Genomic DNA, 6,263 nt, shown 5'->3' with positions numbered 1-6,263 from the left:
CACAGATGTACTTCTTCAACATCTTGTGTAGCCACAGAGTGCTTTCCTTTGGTATCAATGGCCTGTGATGAGTATGTCACCACCTGTGACACTTTCTTCTCCCCAGTCATTAGTCCAAGAGATTCAATTGGTATTTGGTTGAGAAAATCTGTATTTTAAGGTCCTTACCTCAGTGGTCTCTCAGCTCTTCTGTCCCACCTTCTCTTCTTCAGCTCTCACTTGGGCTAACTTTAATGATGTTCCTTCTTAGTTCAAGATGACCTTCCCCAAAACATGACTTCTAGCTTCTAGCTGCCTGATCTCTTTGCCTGCAATATGACTTTATTAGCCTATGCTATACAACCATATTCAACAACTCAACCATTTTGAGATGGTGCTTCCATAGAAGAGAGAGAAAATTTTCTGGTTCTACACTTGGTCATTGTCATCCCATGCCAAATTAAAAGACTTGAAGAACAAAATGTTTGCAGAAAGTTGTTCCAGAATTCCATTTATCATTTTTTTCCTGTTCTGATGAAACATTAATTAAAACATTTTGAAACATCATTAGACTTGTTCATCAAAAGTAAACAATATTTTGTACATCTTCCTTTAATACACTGTTAATGGATTTTATAAAGTTCTGTGAAGTAATAACATTTCATATCAGAGGTGTTGCTTTTAATACACTGCCAGCAATGAAAGATTTGCTTAATGGTAAGAGGTATGTGAAAATCTTTGTTATTAAAATGTCAATATACTAATCACGGCCTGATTTATTATTTTTGCTGGCTCTATATAACTTGTATAGATACAAACTTGTACCATTTTCTTCAATGACATAGATGATTCCTTATATATCATGATCTCATGAAGCAAAATCCATTATATAGGTAACTGAGGCTCGGACAGGTTAAAAGTCAAGTTCGCACAGATGGTATGGAGGTGGAACCATAGTACTTCTGGGATTCTAACCTTCTTATGTCTGTTTCCATCGCTTGTCCCTTTTCCACTTCGTATTTGTGACCCAAGGTCAGGGTGAATGCCCAGCAAATGGGAATTAGCTTGGTGGTATATCATCATATCATGCTTCAAAAGTGCTTAAACTTTTTAAGTGGCCTGATTGACTATTTGACTTGCTTCTGACAGAGACTATGAGAGACTTAAACCTCACACCTAGCAACAAAGTCAATATGTTTTTTGAATTAACAATTTTCAGCTTGGAATGTGATGTTTATTTTCGCTGTAGTGAAATAGAAACCCTACCTCTCTCCAATCATAATGGCAGACAGTGAGAAAGTATGATTTTGTGTAAGGTAGCTTACTTACTTTATTCCCAACTTGTTATGAATGCACTTAATCTATAAGCTGTGTGTGATTGGTGCCTGATTTCTTATTGCAATCCCTTACACATTTCCTTACTGTATGATAAATATTAAGCTTACCAGTCCCATTGCAATTCAAGGAGCAGGAGGCATTCAATGACCAATGACTATCTTCCTGATTCGTGTTTTCCTATTTCCCAAGCCTTTCCACTTCACCAGTAGAAGACCCTGTCTGCAACATGGCATTCAGAATCACATTGACCTCCCTTGTATTAGTGATTCAGTCAAAGGTCTTTATTCTGTTATCTTTATATTCTTCCTATTTATATGGAACTTTCCATTTATCTGGAACTTTAAGAGCTCAGAGGGGAGAAACTTGCTGGCTGAGTTATGTTCCATTGTATGGTTGTATCACACTTAACCACTCACCCATTGAAGTATGTGGTTTTTAGTTTTACACTCCCGTGAATAAAGCTGCTATTAATAATTGTCCAAGTTTATCTCTGAACATGTTTTCATTGCTCTAGGAAAAATAATTAAGAATATAATTTTTTTTGTCATATGGTGAGTGCATATTTAACATGTCAAAGAACTTCCGATCTATTTTCTAGAGTGACTGTAACATTTTGTATTCCCAGCATCAGTGTATAAGAATTCCAGGCTGGGTATGGTGGCTCCGACCTGTAATCTTAGCACTCTTGAGAGGCCTAGGCGGGTGGATTGACCTGAACTCAGGAGTTCGAGACCAGCAAGAGCCAGAGTGAGACCCTCGTCTCTACAAAAAAACCTGGGTGTTGTTGCAGGCGCCTGTAGTCCCAGCTATTGGGACGACTGAGGCAAGAGAATTGCTTGAGCCCAAGAGTTGGAGGCTGCTGTGAGCTATAATGCCACGGCACTCTACTAAGGGCCACAAAGTGAGACTCTGTCTCAATAAATAAATAAGTAAATAAATAAGAATTCCAGTTGCTCCACATCCTCACTCCAGCACTTATACTCCAGCATCTTTTTTTTTCGATCATGAATACATTTATGCGTATGTGGTGTACAATGTGTTGATTTTCTTATACAATCTCACGTGGTTGCATCAAACCAATCGACATAGCTTTTACCTCATTTACTTGATCATTGTGTGAAGACATTTATGTTCTACACTTGACAGATTTGACTTGCACCCTTGCAATATGCTCCATAGGTGTGATCCCGCCTTTTACCCTCCCTCTATCAAACCTCCCCCCACCCCTCCCTTCCCACTCAATTTCTCTCCTTCATCCTGGGCTATAGTTGTGTTCTATCTTTCATAAGAAAGTGTGAGTAATTATGAGTAGGTTTCATAAAAATACTGAGTACATTGGATACTTTTTCTTTTTTTAAAGAGACAGAGTCTCACTTTGTTGCCCTTGATAGAGTGCTGTGGTGTCACAGCTCACAGCAACCTCCAGCTCTTGAGCTTAGGCAATTCTCTTGCCTTAGCCACTGAGTAGCTGTGACTACAGGTGCCTGCCGCAACGCCCAGCTATTTTTTTGTTGCAGTTTGGCCCGGGCCGTGTTTGACCCTGCCACCCTCCGTGTATGGGGCCGGCGCCCTACTCACTGAGCCACAGGCGCCACCTTACTCCAGTATCTTTTTAAAATTTATTTTTTATTAATTTTTTAAATTAAATCATAGCTGTGTACATTAATGCAATCATGGGGTACAATGGGCTGGTTTTATATACAATTTGAAATGTTTTCATCCCTGTGCTTAGTGTTAGCTCATCTTGGTTTTAATTTGTATCCACCTGATGGCTAGCAACATTGAACATCTTTCCTGTATATATTTGCCATCTGTATATTATCCCTTCAGGGAAATGTCTGTTTATGCCTTTTGCCCATTTTCTAATTGGATTTCCTTTTACTATTGAGTTTTCACAGTTGTCTACATATTCTAGATAAAAATCCTTTGTTGAATAAATTAACTGCAAATATATTCTCCCTGTCTTTAGCCTAATTTTTTTTTTTATTTTCATGATAATGCCCTTGGCAGAGAAAAGTTTTAAATTTTAATAAAGATTTTTTTTTTCCTTTTAAGTATTGTGCCTTTGGTTTCCTTTCTAGGGACTTTTTTGCCTAAACTTGGGTTACATAGGTTTTCTACTATGTTTTCCAAAAGTTTGTGTTTTATATTTATATTGGTGTACCATTTTAAATTAACATTTGTATGGGTGTGAGGTGGAATTCAAGGTTCTCTTTTTGCATAGGAACAAAAAATGAAAAGACTACTTGAAAAGACTACTTTCTCCAATGAATTGCTTTCACACCTTTTTCAAAGATGAAATGCTCATATGTGTATGTGTCTATTTCTGAACTCTCAATTCTGTTCCATTGATCCAAGTGTTTCTTTGCTAATGTACACTGTATTCATTACTGTCCTTTTATAGTAAGTCTTAAAAATGAGTACTATGAGTCCTCCAACTTTGTTCTTTTTTTGAGAATTGTGTTAGCTTTCTATTTTTCTTATCCTGTAATTTAAATTTCAGAAGTTAGTGTTTTAAAAATTCCTAATGTCTATTGTAACAATAACAATAAAACCCCGCTAGGTTTTTTATTGCTATTGCATTAAATCTACAGATTATTTTAGGGAGAACTGACACCTTTATTATGTTGACTGCTGTAATTCATTCTCATGGTGTGAGTTTATTTAGTTCTTTACTGATATCTTTCATTCACATTTTATACTTTCCAGCATACAGATACCATATAAGCTATGTTATGTTAGTACTTAACTATTTTAGGCTTAGAGCCATTTTAAAGGGTACACATATATACAGAGAATACCAAAAATTATACACATTTTAAGAGGGGAAAAAACTATTAAAATTGTAATAATAGTAATAATAATAATAATAAATAAAATTGTAATAATATAAATGGATAATATTCATTATCTTGCATATTGTATCTTATCTCTCTTGTAATTGCAGAAGTCAAACATGACTTGAGTATTATAATTTTAATACAGTTTTTCCTTTCTTAAAATGTGTATACATTTTTGGTACCATCTGTGTTTGTAATTCGATTCTCAGTTGGTCATTACATGTACTTGTAATTATAATAACGTTATATATGTTGATCTTGCATCCTGTGACCTGGCTAATTCATTTATTACTTTAAGGAAGTCTTCTTTTTACATTTCCTGGGATTTTCTACATAGATAATCATATTCTCTGTATATGGGGATAGTTTTCCTTTCTAAACTATTCTTCCTTCTCTCTTTCCCTCCCTTCTTGCCTTGTTTTCTTTCTTTCTTTTGCTGTTCTATTAATTTAACTTTATTTTTAAAAAATTTGTCATTAACAGCTTTATTAAGGTATAATTGCTATACAAAGAAGCATCCATATTTAATGTGCACAATTTCATGAGTTTGGACATATCTGGACCCCCATGACACCATCACAAAAATTAAGGTATTAAATATATCTACTACCTCTCGAAGTTTTCTTGTGTCTCTTTGTTTTTGTTTTTATGGTAATAACACTTAACATGAGATTTACTCTCTTAACCAATTTGGAAGTGCACAACACTGTACTGATACACATAGGCACTATGTCATACAGCAGGTCTCTAGAATTTACTCACCAAGAATAAATGAGACTTTATACTCATTAAATAACAGCTCCCCATTTTTCCCTCTCCCCAGCCCCTGACAACCATTATTGTGTCCTCTGCTTCTATGAGTTTGCCTATGTGCATATTTGATACCACATATAAATGGAATCACACAGTATTTGTCTTTCTGTGAATGGTTTATTCCACTTAACATAATGTGCTCTACGTTCATCCACATTGTTAAAAATGGAAGAATTTCCTTCTTTTCTAGGGCTGAATGATATTCTGTTGTATGGCTATACCAAATGTTGTTATCCATTCATATGTCAATGGACACTTGGGCTATTTCCATATCTTGGTTATTGTGAATAATGTTTCAATGAACATAGGAGTACAGGTATTTATGTGACATACTGATTTATTTTCTTTGAATATTTACCCAGAATTGAGATTTCTGAATCATATGGTAGTTATATTTTTTAACTGAAAAACTCCTATACCATTTTCTATGCTAGCTGCACCATTTTGCATTCCCACCAACAGTATACAAGGGTTCCAGTTTCTGTACATGTTTGCCCAGGCTTGTGTTTTTTTTTTTTTTTATCTTTTTTACTTCATTCCAAATATTTTCTAATTTCCTTTGAGACCTCTTATTTGAGCTATGGATTATTTACAAAGATGTTACATTTACAAGTAATTGAAGATTTTCTTGCTGTCTTTCTCTTATTGCTTTCTAATTTAAATCAATTATGCTCAGAATCAATTCATTTCAAATGATTATTATTTGATGTATTCTGGTAAACATATTTATTATGGAGTGTTCTCTGGTTATCAGTTAGTCCGAGTTAGTTGATGATATTGTTCAATCAAATAGTTTTTATTATATGTGTTACTAACAACAGGAAATGCTATTTACTAAGCATTTTGTATGTTACCAATGCTGTGATAGAGAATTATATTCAGTGTTTGCCTTATTTGTAATACATGTTTAAACTCTACACTGTAAATATCTCATTTTACAGATCAGAAAACTGCCACTCAGAGATGTTAAGTACCATGCCCAAGATCAGACAAAAAGTACATTTTGAGACCAATATCTGTCAGATTTGAAATATTATGTTCTTTCCTTCATACCACCCTACTTTTGGCTTTATATATGTATTAGTTGGCATATTGCTTGGGGAAAGTTCTTAAGTCATATTGACAAGTGTATATTTTATCTTTACAATTGGATTATGAGCTCTCTGAAGTTAAGTAAACACTATCTTTTCTTTCCCTTTTACATATTGACAGTTCAGGCTTCACTGTATGGTAAGGACATGATAGTTGCTGACTTACAAACTAACTGAAAATACCTTCAAAAAGCTTCAATAG

Source organism: Nycticebus coucang, chromosome X, assembly GCF_027406575.1.
Source record: "Nycticebus coucang isolate mNycCou1 chromosome X, mNycCou1.pri, whole genome shotgun sequence".
In the NCBI taxonomy this organism is placed as follows: domain Eukaryota; kingdom Metazoa; phylum Chordata; class Mammalia; order Primates; family Lorisidae; genus Nycticebus; species Nycticebus coucang.
The sequence above is the reverse complement of the archived record's forward strand: the minus strand, read 5'-3'. Positions refer to the sequence as shown.